We start from the raw sequence: 16,759 nt of genomic DNA, 5'->3' as shown, positions 1-16,759 counted from the left end.
CTTTAAATATGTTCTGCCACTCCCTTCTGGCTTGCAGATTTCCTGCTCGAAGATCAGCTGTTAACCTTAAGGGGCTTCCCTTGTATGTTATTTGTTGTTTTTCCCTTGCTCCTTTTAATATTTTTTCTTTATATTTAATTTTTGATAGTTTGGTTAATATGTGTCTTGTCATGTTTCTTCTTTGATTTATGCTGTATGGGACTCTCTGTGTTTCCTGGACGTGATTGACTATTTCCTTTCCCATATTAGGGAAGTTTTCAACTATAACCTTTTCAAATATTTTCTCAGTCCCCTTCTTCTTCTCTTCTTCTTCTGGGACCCCTATAATTCGAAGGTTGGTGCATTTAATGTTGTCCCGAGGTCTGTGAGACTGTCCTGAATTCTTTTCATTCTTTTTTCTTCATTCTGCTCTGTGGCAGTTATTTCCACTATGTTATCTGCCAGGTTATTTATCCGTTTTTCTGCCTCAGTTATTCTGCTATTGGTTTCTTGTAGAGAATTTTTCATTTCACTTATTGTGTTGTTAATCACTGTTTGTTTGCTCTTTAGTTCTTCTAGGTCCTTGTTAAACGTTTCTTGTATTTTCTCCTTTCTATTTCCAAGATTTTGGATCATCTTTACTATCATTATTCTGAATTCTTTTTCAGGTAGACTGCCTATTTCCTCTTCATTTGTTTGGTCTGATGGGTTTTTACCTCTCTCCTTCATCTGCTGTGTGTTTCTCTGTCTTCTCATTTTGCTTAACTTATTGTGCTTGGGGTCTCCTTTTCACAGGCTGCAGGTTCACAGTTCCCATTGTTTTTGGTGTCTGTCCCCAGTGGCTAAAGTTGGTTCAGTGGGTTGTGTAGGCTTCCTGGTGGAGGGGACTGGTGTCTGTGATCTGGTGGGCAGGAACGCCTCTGATGGTGTGTTTTGGGGTGCCTGTAACCTTATTATGGTTTTAGTCAGCCTCTCTGCTAATGGGTGTGGTTGTGTTCCTGTCCTGCTAGTTGTTTGGCATAGGATATTCAGCACTGTAGCTTGAGGTCGTTGAGTGGAGCTGGGTCTTAGCATTTAGATGGAGATCTCTGGGAGAGCTTTCACCGTTTGATATTATGTGGAGCTGGGAGGTCTCTGGTGGACCAATGTCCTGAACTCGGCTCTCCCACCTCAGAGGCACAGGCCTGACATGTGGCTGGAGCACCCAGACCATGTCAGCCCCATGGCCAGGTATGTGGGGAGTTTCTTGCCTTTTGGGAAGTCTGAGGTCTTCTACCAGCGTTCAGTAGGTGTTCTGTAGGAGTTGTTCCACATGTACATGTATTTCTGATGTATTTGTGGGGAGGAAATTGATCTCCACATCTTACTCCTCCGCCATCTTGAAGGTCTCCCTCCTCTAGCCCTCTTATCAACAAATATGCCAAATGAGAACCCAGAGCCATCCACAGAGCTATCATTACGATGTATACTGATAAAAATCATACCTTTACCATTAGAAAACAGTACTAATAGTCTCATACTGCGGATATCAGTACTACCAGAACAAATTCTACTTAAAAACATATGTGAGTTAAGATTGAAAAGCATTTTACTGCTGATTTCAGACATATGGGAAGGCCTAAATAGTACTGTGACACTTGGCAGAGCAGCTAGAGGTAATGTGTGCAAGAATTTCTGGCAGAAATCCTATTTTCTGATGAGTTATACTCAGTTACAAACTAAACTTGGCACACATCTTAGCTTAGTAGAACTCCATCAAATACAACAAAAATAAAGATTAAGGGTGGGGAAAAACCCTATAAACTTGACTTTCAGAAAAGACCAGAGCATTGTTTGCAAGGGAAACAAAAGGAAATCCTCAACACTTACTAATCTTGTAATACAGAAAATTACATTTGGCAAGTGCTAAGATCAATTACAGTCTAATAATTTCCAGTATCTTGAAAGGAATAAATAATTAAAAGGAGCAAGAATTGAACCCAGGAAAGGCTCTGTCACTTCTAGAAATAATTGCTTTTACTCTTCAATTTTTCAAAGTTTCACTTTTTTAGTGGTGTCAACTGGCTTAGCCCACTGTCATGTACAAAAATATAATGGACTAAAAAAACTTTAATTTGTTAGAATAACAAAACAGAATTTGAGAATAGTCTAAACACTGAGACATACAGCTCTTAAAATTTTAAGGGAGTAGACACTTGTTTTAGAGCCCTAAATAATCTGGTAACCTTAAATAGAGACTTTAATTTTAATAACTTTTGGGAATTGGTGCTCTCAGTTAATTCTGATCTTTCATTTGTTTTTAGACCTTTAGTTTTCAATCAGAGGAGATCTAAATTTTGAGGTTAAGTGTTTTAGTAGATGAAAGCTGATTACTAGTAACACTAAAATACCTCTAAGTCAAATGACCATGTAACCTCTACAAATATTTATTACTGTAACTTCTACAAATAATTATTTCTTTGTTTATTTATTCAACCATTCACCAAATATTTATTTAGCACATGCTAGGCAAAATGCAAAACAATGGTAAAATCTACTAAAAAGTACAAATATATATCCATTTGAGGATTTTTGATAGCTCCCATTTTTTGAGGCACCACAATCTAAAAAAACACTTGAGATAGATCTTGAAATATGCCTAAATTTAAAAAAATACTATACATTTTTCTAATGTTATTATGAAAGTAAGAGACAAAAGGAAGTATTTGATTGGTTAAATGGAAGAGAAAGGCCTCCAAAACTGGCTGACCTCTGAGGGGATGGAGAATAAGAAACTGTGCAAATGTCCTTTAAAAAGTATCTCTCAGGAATACCAATCGAGTCTCAGAGGCCAAAGATTAGAAGTAATCCCTTCTTCCTTCTTTCATTCTCTCTTGTTTTTCTTTGCTCTATTCCTTTGGTCTTTTCTCATTGCTTACACATAAATATACTTGACTTAGATGGAATTAATAAAGCCACATTAGAAACTGCTCATAGAAAATTCAGTGGAAAAGGGACACAGGCACATCTAATGGTAATAACAAAACAAAACAGAAAACTTTTTTGATAAGAAGGAAATAAAAGGTTTTCTAGTAGAGTTAAAGAATAACTGTTTCCCAGGTGCCTATTCAATGGCAGGGAGGGTGCTGCACTACCAAACGTTAAACCCACATCTACATGTCTATGTGTCTACTGTGAATGATGAGATGGGTGTAGGAAGGTGGTTGTCCAGAAAAAAAAAAAAAAAAAAAAGACTGGTGCATGTTTCATTATGAGAAGGTAGATACATAAAACAATTAACTACTAAGAATAAGTCAAATGCCCATATGTTAACAGATAATGCTAAAAAAAAAAAAACCCAAAAAAACTGTTGAGGAAAAACAAATTGAAAGGTATAAATTCAGTATGATCTCATCTATGTAAACTTAAAAATAATGTCCCATATATATAGACACAGACATAATTAGATACAGATATGTAATGTAATATAATAGGAATGAAATACAAAATCTTATATAAGTTATAGTATCTATGGCGATGGGTAAAGAGAAAGAATGGTAATTTTTTTTTCCACTTTAAAAAATAGATATCCAAAGCAACTTTAGAAGTATTAACATTTTTAAATATGGCAGTAGAGATGGTGGCCAAGGTGGTGAGTAGGGAGACCCTGAGCTCACCTCCTCCCATAGCAAAGGAAAATTACAACTGTTTACAGAGCAACTCTCAATGAGAATGATCTGAAGTCTAGCAGAAAAGATCTTCTACAACTGAAGATAAAGGAGGAGCCACAACAAGATCCGTAGGAGGGGTGGAGATGCCGGATAGTCAAGACCCACATCTCTAGGTAGGTGGCCCACAAATAGGAGTATAATCACAATTGCATAGATTTCCTCCAAGAAGCAAGGAGTCTGAGTGCCACACTGGGCTCTGAAGCCTGGGGGTCTTGCACCAGGAAGATGAGCCCACAGTATTTCTGGCTTTGAAGGCCAGCAGAGCTTGCATTCAGGAAAGCCGGAAGGCTACAGAAAACAGAGACACTGCTGTTAAAGGGCACATGCAAAATCGCACATATGCAGAGACCCAACGCAGAAGCAATTATTTGAAAGGAGTCTGAGTCAGACACACGTGCTGATCTTGGAGAGCCTCCCAGAGAGGCAAGAGGCAACTGGGACTTACCCTGGTGACAGATACACTGGTGGCAGCAATTTTTAGGAGCTTATTCTACCATGAGAACACTAGTGCTGGCAGGCACCATTTTGGAGTCCTCCCTCTAGTTTATTAGTGCCTAGACCTGGCCCCACTCGCCAACTTTTCAGCATTAGTCCTGGGATGCCCCAGGCCAAGTAGCCAGCCTTGCAGGGACACAGCCCCACCCACAGTCAGGCTAGCACTGGGTCCAGGACTTACTGGGTCATGCAGGCAGCTAACTGGGACATAGGCCCCCCACCGCCCACCAGTGGCCAGCAGCCTCTGTACTAGGCAGGGCCTGGCAACCAACCAGGCTGGAGACCAGTCACATCAACACACAGTAATAAGCCCCACCACAACAGAAGGGCCCATGCAGCCTACATAGGGGGAGGAATACCTAGATCATATAGCTACGGTGAACAGAAGGGAGTGTGCAGCTCGGACCCATCGATGTCTCCTACGTAAGGCCAAACTCCTAGATTGGGAAATGTAACTGATCTACCTAATATATAGAAATAAAAGCAAATAATCAGGCAAAATAAGACAATGGAGGAATATTTTCAAAATGAAGGAACAAGGTAAAATCTCAGAAGGGCTAAGTGAAGCGGAGATAAGCAATCTACCCAATAAAGAGTTCAAGGTGCTTGAGGAACTTGGGAGAAGAATGGCTGAACACAGTGAAAAGTTTAACAAAGACTTAGAAAATATAAAGAAGAGACAAACAGAGCTGAAGAATACAATGACTGCAATAAAAAAGAATCAACAGTAGATTACATGATACAGAGGAAATGATCAGCAAACTGTAAGACAGAGTAGTGGAGATCACTCAAGTTGAACAGAAAAAGAGAAAAGGATTTAAAAAAAAATGAGGATATGTTAAGAGACCTCTGGGACAACATCAAATATACTAACATTCTCATTATAGGGGTCCCAAAAAGAGAAGAGAGAAATAAAGGAGTACAGAACTTATTTGGAGACATAATATCTGAAAATTTCCCTAACCTGGGAAAGGAAACAGATATCCAAGTCTAGGAAGCTCAGAGAATACCAAACAAGATAAGCCCAAAGAAGTCCACACCAAGATATATTAGAATTAAAATGGCAAAAATTACAGATAAAGAAAGAATATTAAAAGCAACAAGATAAAAGCAACTAGTTACATACAAGGGAACTCACAACAGCTATCAGCTGACATTTCAGCAGAAATTCTTCAGGTCAGAAGAGAGTGGCACAATATTTTGAAAGTGATGAAGGGAAAAATCCACAACTAATAATACTTTACTGAGCAAGGCTATAATTCAGATTTGATGGACAGATAAAGAGTTTTACAGACAAGCAAAAGCTAAAGGAGTCCAGGACCACTAAACCAGCCTTACAAGAGATGTTAAAGGAATTTCTCTAAGCAAAAAAGAAAAGAGTACAACTAGAAATATGAAAACTATAAAAGGAAAAATCTCATTGGTAAAAGCAAACATACAATAAAGCTGGAGGAATCAGGCTCCCTGATTTCAAGCTCTACTATACAGTCATCAAAACAGTATGGTACTGGCACAAAAACATACACATAGATAAATGGAACAGAATAGAGAGCCCAGGAATGAACATACACTTATATGGGCAATTAGTCAATGACAAAGGGGGCAACAACAATACACAATGGGGATAAGACAGCCTCTTCAATAAACGGTGTTGGGAAAACTGGACGCCTATATGCAAAAGAATCAAACTGGACTAACTTCTCACACCACATACAAAAATAAACTCAAAATTTATTAAAAACTTAAATGACCTGATACCATAAAACTCCTAGAAGAAAACATAGGCAGTATACTCTTGACATTGGCCTTGGCAATAACTTTCTGGAAATGTCTCCTTAGGCAAGGGAAACAAAAGCAAAAGTTAAAAAATAGGACTGCATCAAGCTAAAAAGCTTCTGCACAGTGAAGGAAATTACCACCACCAACAACAAAAAACGCTAGCTATTGAATGGGAGAAGATATTTGCAAGTGATATGTCTGGTAAGGGGTTAATATCCCAAATATATAAAACTCATACAACTCAACATCAAAAAATGAAACAACTGATTGAAAAATAGGCAGAGACCGTGAACAGACATGTTGTTCAAAGAAGACATATAGATGGCAATGGACACATGAAAAAATGCTCAACATTACTGTCATCAGGGAAATGCAAATTAAAATCACAATGAGTTATCACCTCACACCTGTGAGAATGGTTATTATCAAAAAGACAACAAATAATAAGTGTTGGTGAGGATGTGGAGTAAAAGGAACCCTAGTCAACTGTTGGTGAGAATGTAAATTGGTACAGCCACTATGGAAAACAGTATGGAGGCTCCTCAAAAAATTAAAAATAGAACTACCATACTATCCAGCAATTCCACCTCTGAGCATTATTCTGACAAAAACAAAAACAGTGATTTGAAAAGATATATGTACCCCTATGTTCAATGCAGCATTACTTACAACAGGCAAGATATGGAAGCAACCTAAGTGTCCATCAATAGATAAATGGATAAAGATGTGGTATACAACTCAGTCATAAAAAAAGAATGAAATCTTGCCATTTGTGACAACATGGATGGACCTAGAGGGTATTATGCTAAGTGAAATAAGTCAGACAGAGAAAGACAAATGCTGTATGGTTTCACACATATGTGGCATCTAAAAACCAAAACAAACGAACGAACATAAAAGAACAGACTCATAGATACAGAATGTAACAAAGAGGTGGTTACCAGAGAGGAAGGGGATTGGGGCATGAGTGCAATAGCTGAGGGAGATTATTAGGTACAAAATTCCAGTTACAACAAAAAATGAGTCACAGGGATGAAATGTAAAGCATGGGGGATATAGATAGCTATCCTGTGATATCTTTGTATGGTGACAGATGATAACCAGACATATCATAGTGATCATTTTGTAATGTACAGAAATATTGAATCACTATATTGTGTACCTGGAACTAACATAGTGATGTAGGTCAATTATCCCTCAATTTTTAAAAATGTGTAAACACTGGGAGGAAATGCATAAAAATGCTAATAATGAAGGTTCTCTCAGGGGGGGTGTTATGGGTGATTTCTAATTTTTCCTTTATGTTTTTATGTATTTCTATTTGTCTGCAATGAACATGTATGTTTTGCTTGTAAAATTAGAAAGAAAACAATAAATGTCATTAAAAAGGAAAATCTTAAAATAAATATGGCAGTAGGTACATCTATTATTTTCTGTAGGCTTAAACTACTTCATAATAAAATTTAATATATTTTAAAATTTTGTTGTTTAAAAAAAGAATGCTGTAGAAATTTAGGCAATTAGAAGGAGCTAGTCCAGTAAGTCCAATTTTCTTACTTTTGAGCCCAGAATATACAAGGCTGATTATTTTCCATTTTTAGCAAGAGGAACAATGGAGAGTTAACGTAGAAGAAGAAACTGTCCTTGATATGATGAATCATTGGCACTTTTGGCAAATGGATGGTCATTTCTAGAAGGAAGTGAATTATCTGAACATAATTATATTGAATCCTCTAGTTTTAAAAGAGTGTTTCAACTCACACACTATCCACGTAGGTTACTCTTTTTCTTCCTTACGGGGTGTGAATGTGAAGCTTTAGGGGCACAGTCAATGGATGCTACATTTTCATTGCTGCTAAAAATGTGTAATTAGAGTCTGGATTTTGAAATAACAGTTTGCACACGTAAAGTACTGACTAGCTGTGCAAGACCACAATTGACTTTTTATTTTTAAACTCCTCACAAAACTTCCTCTTGATTCAAAATTGCCATCAGACATCTTCTAGTGTAATTAGAAAGGAAGCCACAAACATCTTAACTTTGGATCATATGTAATTTTTATAATTAATAGCAAGATCCAGAGAGCTTTGTTTGTTTGTTTTTAAATCAGAGTGGTAAATAAGTCTGAAACATTTCACTAGTGAGGCAAGACTCACTTGAGATATACTGTTAAACCTGAGGGGTGAAAATACATCAGACACAAGTGGTATTACACAGCACACATTTTTCTGAAAACGTAGCCTCTGTGCATGAGGATTAGATATATACCCACAATAAGAGAGCATATTGGCCTATAATTTTCAACATACATCCTTGTATTTTTTATTGTACGCTATTTTTCAACTGGTAGAGGAACATGGTCTTACAAAGCTAATATTTATTCTTCCATGTTTATAGAGCTAGTACAGCACTTCAGGAAATGAGAAACTCTGAGAAGTCACATATAACTTGGTGTCCTGTGCACCAAAGAAGAGAGGACAGACAAGAAAGTCACCATGTTTGAGAAACTGGGCTCAGGAACCCAGTTATAAAGCTTTAAATAATTAAACAACACAAGGTAAGGGAGGCCTTTGATGTTATTTCTATCTCCATAAACGTAGTCTATTTATAGATGATAAATCTTATCATGTAGGATTCTTCATTTTACTAGAGAGCAAAGAAAAAGAGTCCTTTAGTTTAGTTCCCACGTGCAACTCTGTAGTAGCTGTGTGTATTTCGTTCGAGCTAAGGAGGAAAGTGTAATCCACTGTAACAACCAAGATACCCCTACTTATAATTGTGTCTTTAAATCATGAATTCTTCTCATTTTCTTATTAAGTAAACTCTGTACTAGGGAATTCAATGATTCCTTATGTTAAGTCCAAAGAAAACAGCAGTGAATGAGAATTTGTTTTTCTATGGAAAGACTGTGCCTGTATTATGGTAAATGTCTCAAGAGATCACACCCCTTAACAAAGCTTTTGTGGGAGAAATTTCCTGAAGCTCACTGTTTCTATGTCCTTTCCTTTTTTTTTTTTTTTTTTGCGGTACGCGGGCCTCTCACTGTCGTGGCCTCTCCCGTTGCGGAGCACAGGCTCCGGACACGCAGGCTCAGCGGCCATGGCTCACGGGCCCAGCCGCTCCGCGGCATGTGGGATCTTCCCGGACCGGGGCACGAACCCGTGTTCCCTGCATCAGCAGGCGGATTCTCAACCACTGCGCCACCAGGGAAGCCCTGTCCTTTCCTTTTAATGGATAGCCTTACTTGAGTTATTGGAAGAATCCAGAGAAATAAAAGGCATCAAGTCATTTCCTCATTCTCTGCAGACATGAAGAATGGAGGGCAGGAATGGGGGCAGCTGCCAAAGGATAAGTGAGGGACAAAGCAGAAAGATGGATGCAGGGTGGGTGAGGGATATCGGGGCTGACGCAAGAGAGAGTTTCAGGTGCAGTGAAGGGCCCTTTGAGCTACCCACAAACTGATTCCTGAACTACCGAGGAAGCCTGTGACACGGAGCAGAGAGCTGACACTGGGGTGCATGATACAAAGCAAGTGAAAAACGACTCCTTTGCTACTGACCTGTTCTAGTCTTCCCTTGGATTTCAGATGCCCTACCCCCCTTCCTTTCTCAGTGACTGAGCTGATGATGCCTTTGCACCACCAGCCCCACTATTTCCTCTGGGGTCCGAGCCCTGTCTTTTCTGTAAGTCCCCAGAGCTGTCCACTCTCTCCTGTTTCCCTGCACTGAGTTCTGATGTTATCTTCTGAAAGTATTCTGTTCCTTCTCTCCATGTTCCCATATCAAACAACAGTGATCTCCCCTAAACACCAAACCAGAAATTCTGGTTCTCCAAAAGAGTATCCATATACGCACGTTGGTGTGTTTCTAGACAGCTGAAAAGCCAATGTAGACCCAGAATTGAAGAATGATAGGGGGGAAGAGAATGGCACCCAGAGTTAAAAACTGGGGTCCAGGCCCGGCCCCTCCATTTGCTCAACTCTGCCCATTTCAGCATGCTCAACTCTCACCGGCGACTCTCTGGGCTGGGCAATCCGGGTCCTCCTCTGCAGGGACAGGCAAAGGAGGTTTGAACTTGGTTATCACGTCAACTGGGGACTGGGTGGCGGGGTGCTGCTGGTCTTTAGTTCCTTGAAGGCAGGGCTACTACCCTTTCTATTGATAAAATCCATGGGTTGATCTTGCATCACAAAGAAGTATCCCTCTGAAAATGTCAATAGTGGCCCCACTGAGAAACAACAATAGATGATTTTTCATGTTCCTGCAACTTGTTTGTATTCTCAAACTTAAGTGGAATGTAGAGAACTTAAGAGACTCAGAACAAAACTGTGGGGATAGATAAATTTGTGGACTGTACAATTTCATAGGAAAGGTTCAGAAAAATGGGTTTCTCTCTCCTGAAGAGAAAAAGGATGACTTGAGACTTAAGTCTATGATGATACAGGTGCCACGCGAGGAGGTCGGGAAACACTTAGGCTTTCTAGACAATGAGGTTTCTAAGAAAGGAGAATCTATATTAGGATTCAAAAGGAAAGTGGATACCTAGGTATAAAGGTCTGAAAACAAATAGTTTCTCATGGGTTTCAGACCGTTCAAGTGGGATCTTATTTGCAGACTAGGGAAGAACATTTAGGTAACTTCTCAAGTCCTTTCTAGCATCTCTTTTTCCGTCAGACACTTGTTACATCTCTGCATATCATAACATCCTACCAAGCTGACAGACTGGAGAGTTAAAGATGGAGACACAACCTCCCATCCGTCCTCTCCCCCAATATGTACCACATGCCTCACCCTTCAAAGTGAATCAATCATGGGGCCCAGCAATGAAGGGTGCAGTGGGAAAACTGGAATCTAGCCCAGCACTGCAGTGAAATCTACTTTGATTTCTCAGTAAGAGAAGTAAGAGAAATTAAAAGAAAAAACCCAGAGTAGAGGGCCATTACAGGAGAAAACATTTGTCACTGTGGACAGAATAGAAGTCCAACCAAAGGAAATAAAAGTCTGTGGGAAAAGACATGTCATGCTAGGGAAAGTACCCTGTTCCTTCTCCCTTGCTCTTCACTTAGTTTTTATCCATTCAGTGAGCCAAGCTTTATCTGCTCTCTTGCTCATTCTTCCATCTATGAAAGATGGGTGGATTAATTTCAGCCTTTAGGTAGGTCTTTGTCAGAAAGTACTTTCAGAATAAAAGTGGTTTACTTGGTACCTTCTCAGAAGCAGAACACGCACTTCCAAAATAAAATGCTTGCTTTGCTAGCAAGCTCTGTCTTTAACTGAGCAACAATACCGTTAGTGATTTTTCGAGTTGTGAATGCACACACATTAAACAACCACCACCATCACCCCGTTCTATCCTAATAAATCATAGGGTGAGGACCCCTTGGCAGAGCTAAATGAAAACATGCCGGCTACTGAGATTTTATAATTTGAAAAATGTCATAATGATAACACTGGTTGATATTGACAAATGCAGTTTTGATTTTCAATGTTTCAAAATATAATTTATCAGTGAGGTCTTAGCTACTTGAAAGTACTTAACAAAATCTGATATATGTAGACAGTCAATATAAATGTACTGGATCTATTCAGTTAGAATTTATGAACACAGAAATAAAACTTGGTTTAAGCCAACGTGGGGGATATTTTATTTCTAATATCCTTGTAACATCCCACAGAGTATCTAATAATAAGTATGAGAAGGATCACATCAAATTTCTTCTCATTGATATCCATCTCCCAATGAAATCAAAGGATTACAATCTGTGCATAACCTACTTCCACAGTTCTTATTGCAATAGGGTATGACTATTACCCATTTAAAAAATATCCCTCAAAATTAATAATAACTTCAGTGAGACAAATGGAAAAATTAACACAAACCTTAAGACCTCCAGCAGATCAGAAGACAAATGTGTTCTTTGGGAACTTGACTGAAACAAGGTATTCACACAACTCTTTTAAATGGAAGCTGTTCACAAAGGAAGTCCCATGGAAGACATAGTAGCTCTGACATGCCAGATGCTTCTGGAAGGAGAAAAAAAGCACACCATTAGGATGTGTCCAAAGTACCATGACTGCTAGTACCAGCCACTGTGTTCAGAAAGTGCTGTAGTAGCACCTACCGCTATAATTAAGATAACAGTATTAATTGCTATTACATTTGTACCCCCAGATCTTCTTACCCATAAATGACAGGGTGTATGGTAACCTTTCAGCATTGTGTTTAGAAACTTCTAAAGGCCAGCAGTATTTTATAACTAAGCAAACTCTGCTTTTCCCCCTTATTTAACCAGACAAGGGTTGAAGGATGGTGCTCAGGTATGAGCATGAAGGCGGGAACACTACTTTTCCCTGAGAACCCACCAGCTGTGAGGCACTGGGCACAGATGCTTTAATCTGAACAATGGCCCTGCAATTAGAGGGCACTGGCCCCATTTTCCAGATAAGAAAGCTAAGGCACAGATTCCTGAAGTCAGGTTTACAGCCCAGGCATCAAGGCCTAAAAGGCCTCAGGGCTGACTCTTCCCCTCATTTCACTCTGTGGCCTGTGTGATTTAGAGAAATATTTCACTTGGTGCAGCCACTATGGAGAACAGTAAGAAACTTCCTTCAAAAACTACAAATAAGGGCTTCCCTGGTGGCGCAGTGGTTGAGAGTCCGCCTGCCGATGCAGGGGACACGGGTTCGTGCCCCGATCCCGGAGGATTCCGCATGCCGCGGAGCGGCTGGGCCCGCGAGCCATGGCCGCGGAGCCTGTGTGTCCGGAGCCTGTGCTCCGCAGCGGGAGAGGCCACAGCAGTGAGAGGCCCGCGTACAGCAAAAAAAAAAAAAAAAAAAAAACTACAAATAAAATTACCATATGATGCAGCAATCCCACTCCTGGGCATGTATCCAGAAAATAAGGAAACTCTAATTCAAAAAGATACACGCACCCCCAATGTTCATAGCAGCACTATTTACAATAGCCAGGATATGGAAGCAACTTAAGTGTCCCTGGACAGGTAAATGGATAAAAAGATGTGGCACATATATACTATGGAATATTACTCAGCCATAAAAAAGAATGAAATAATGCCATTTGCAGCAACATGGGTGGACCTAGAAATTATCATACAAAGGGAAGTCAGTCAGACAGAGAAAGACAAATATCATATGATATCACTTATATGTGGAATCTAAAAAAAATGATACAAAAGAACTTATTTACAAAACAGAAATAGACTCACAGACATAGAAAACAAACCTATGGTTACCAAAGGGGTGGGGGAGGGATAAATTAGGAGTATGGGATCAACAGATACACACTACTATACATAAAATAGATAAACAACAAGGACCTACGCTATAGCACAGGGAACTATATTCAATATCTTGTAATAACCTATAATGGAAAAGAATCTGAAGAAGTATATATACAACTGAATCACTTTGCTCAACACCAGAAACTAACACATCATTGTAAATCAACTACGCTTCAATAAAAAAATATTTCATAAACAGAAATATTATTGACAAGAGAACAGGTAATGCTGCAATATACTAAAGTAACTCACATACTACTAAAAATTGATCAAGAAAATTCCTCTCCTCGTTTGCTTTAGTTTTATATCAGACATTGTCTTATTGAGTCAGGCCCCACAGAAATACAGACAGCCAACTTTAAGCAGTGCACTTCCTCTCCCACCTTCCTCCTTATGCAAAGAGGGCTCTTTGGAAACCCAGTGGTGCCCATGGGTTGCGGGGCAGGTTTGTGTGCTGTGTGACATCAAGGAGATAGCAATGCAAATGGCCCATCTTCCTCTGATGCCTCCACGTGACCCACAGTGCCTCATCGTCCCAGTGAAAGAGAACATCACCTTTCCCTAAGGGGAATTGCATCCCTGATGCAACCAGGAATAGAGCCTGCGTCTTCTGTGGATGTCTCTGAGTGATAGGACTGCATCTCCTCGTAGCTGTATCCATCTTAACGGCTAAGGGGTGGCTGACAAGTCTTGGCAGGGCTCCATCTAGATTTCCGTTCTTATTTTTAGTCAAAAATCTACATGTTTTGGGTTGCTCCATTGCCAACAGCTTACTCTCCACCAGCTGTCTCAGCACCCACTCTTTCAGTATGTTTCAGGGTCACTGCCCACCAATCAATCACTTCAAAATTCCCCTCAAAGTGCCAGCTTTTAATGCCATAGCCTTCTGTATGAGCCTTGGAACTTCTAGGTCATAACCACACTATACTTGGGAAGCTCCTCGGAAAGGCTAGAGAAGGATAAAGCAGGAAAGTCACATGTAACTTTAAAAAATTTTTATTTTAATTTAGGCAACAAAAGCTTAAGGCATGAAAAAAGAAACAAGGAAGAACAATTGATAGAGTTTTCAGAGCTCTGCAGAACTGGAGCCTAGGATTATTATGTGGGGAGAGAAAAAAAAGAGAACAGAGCCAAACAGAGCCAGTTTATCTTTGCATAAAAGAAGGAAGAAGAGCTTGACAAAGAACAGGGAATGAAAATATCTGGACCATGGACTCTAACCTAAATGATAGGAATACAAAATGAATAGAAACTCTTCTTTTCTTTTTTTTTAAATAAATTTATTTATTTAATTTATTTATTTTTGGCTGTGTTGGGTCTTCGTTGCTGGGCGTGGGCTTTCTCCAGTTGCGGCGAACGGGGGCCACTCTCCGCTGCGGTGCACAGGCCCCCCATTGCGGCGGCCTCTCCCGTTGCAGAGCATGGGCTCCAGGAGCATGGGCTCCAGAAGTTGTGGCTCGCGGGCTCTAGAGCGCAGGCTCAGCAGTTGTGGCGCACGGGCTTAGTTGCCCCGTGGCATGTGGGATCCTCCCGGACCACGGCTCAAACCCGTGTCCCCCGCATTGGCAGGCGGACTCCCAACCACCGTGCCACCAAGGAAGCCAGAAACTCTTCTTAAAATCTCATATACTAGCTTTCTGATTTCCTCACATCCCTTAAAAACAAAGTTTCAGGTGGTATGCCTAAATGTGTAGACCCTGTTTCCCGTAAAACCTCGACGGCAATTTCCAAACATTCACTCAACCGCTATTTACTGCACACTTCTTTTATGCATACTTCTTTTATTTTTTAAATTTTTATTGAAATATAGTTGATTTATAATGTTGTGTTAGTTTCAGATGTATAGCAACATGATTCAATTATACATATATGTATATAAATATATATATTCCTTTTTACATTCTCTTCCATTATAGGTTATTATAAGATATTGAGTATAGTTCCCTGTGCTATACAGTGGGTCCTTGTTAGTTATCTATTTTATATATAGTAGTGTATGTATTTTAATCCTAAACTCCTAATTTATCCCTCTCCCCCTTTCCTCTTTGGTAACCATAAATTTGTTTTCTATGTCTGTGAGTCTATTTCTGTTTTAAAAAATAAGTTCATTTGTATCCTTTTTTTAGATTCCACATATAAGTGATATCATATGATATTTGTCTTTCTCTAAGCCAGATGGAGAAAGACAAATATCATAGTGCATACTTCTGAGTCAGTCAGTATGTCAGAAAATTCCAGGAATACTGATAAAAGCAAGATAGCCTTTCCCTCAAGCATGTTACTGCTTTGGAAGTGGATGCAACTTGGACGTCAAAAATTATGAGAAGGTGGTACTAATACGTGTTTGAAAGAATGGGGTCTGGACCAGACTGCCTGGGGTTGTTCTTGCTTCATCACTTACTAGCTGTATGATCTTGGGCAAGGTATTTAAACTCTTTAACCTTGGCTTCCTCATCTGCAAAGTGCAGAAATGATATACTTCCCACGTAGGCTGCTGTGAGCATTAAGTAAGATAACCTATACAAACTGCCTGGCACAATAAGGGGTGCATGGTAAGAGCTCATCAATTGTTAGGAAGGAGTGGTAGTGCTGTTATATAACAGAGCATGATGATGTCTGTCAGTCAGGGAAAACGTGTTCTGAAACTTTGAAAGGGCTGGTGATCCTCTTTCTCAGGGATGAGGGGAATCTAGAAGGCTTCAGTAAGGAAGGTAGCATTCAAGATCAACCATAACTAAACACACCCAAATAATTATGCTTTCACAGAAATCCTCTAATGATAATTGAAAAGCTAGAAAATGAGCTACTTTAGAAAAGGTCCATGAAATTAGACATTATTTTCTAGGATCTGGTGTGAAAGTAGATATCTACCATAACGACATAGCCAGGGAACGATCCAAAGAAGAAAATCTATGTATTGCTACCAAGAAAGATACAATATCCCACTGGGTCCTGTTCTATTCAACTGTAATCCAAAATGACACCAGGGCTTTTTAATGGAATTGGCAAGCTCTGAGCATACCATTTTTAAACTTAGCCTCAAATTTAAGTCACAGGGCTTGGGACTCAAATCTCCAACATGACCTTTACAGGGTATTGTTCAAGGAAACATGCCTGTCACTGCACAGAGAAACTATATGCCCTTTTATCCTAGAAAGTATGATGAAAAGATGCACTATATTGTTATAAGCACAGAGCCACAAAAGGATTCCGGCTTTGATTCTCCAGAAGCCATGAAAACAAAGACTCTATCATTCTATCATGTAGAAATGCTGTCTTATCGCATTAATGAGCATTCCTATTCCCCCCATATTCTGGACTTTATTTAATTCAATAGAAGCTTGGCAGGAATCTCATCATTTATGGATTTAAAATATAATGCCTCTGACTAAATCCCTCTTTCAAGGGCTTACTGAGCCACGCTACTTGTCTTTGTCAGACCCGTAGGATATTGTACTGAACAGTAGAGCTAAAAGCACACAGTGACTTGAATTCT

General features: G+C 39.5%; 1 protein-coding gene across 5 annotated transcripts in view; it reads right to left on the bottom strand.

Annotated features, from left to right (window-relative positions):
- The window catches only part of ENOX1 (ecto-NOX disulfide-thiol exchanger 1), a 320,291-nt gene extending 308,308 nt beyond the window's left edge, over positions 1-11,983 (bottom strand). For all 5 annotated transcript variants that reach the window (XM_060080023.1, XM_060080025.1, XM_060080027.1 and 2 more), the window contains exon 1: positions 11,843-11,983. The gene's annotated coding sequence lies outside the window, so the exon portion shown is untranslated. The remainder of the gene's footprint in view (positions 1-11,842) is intronic.
- Positions 11,984-16,759: the final 4,776 nt, after the last annotated feature.

This window comes from Mesoplodon densirostris, chromosome 17 (genome assembly GCF_025265405.1).
Source record: "Mesoplodon densirostris isolate mMesDen1 chromosome 17, mMesDen1 primary haplotype, whole genome shotgun sequence".
NCBI classification, from domain to species: Eukaryota; Metazoa; Chordata; class Mammalia; order Artiodactyla; family Ziphiidae; genus Mesoplodon; species Mesoplodon densirostris.
This window is presented reverse-complemented; position numbering and strand designations above follow the sequence as displayed.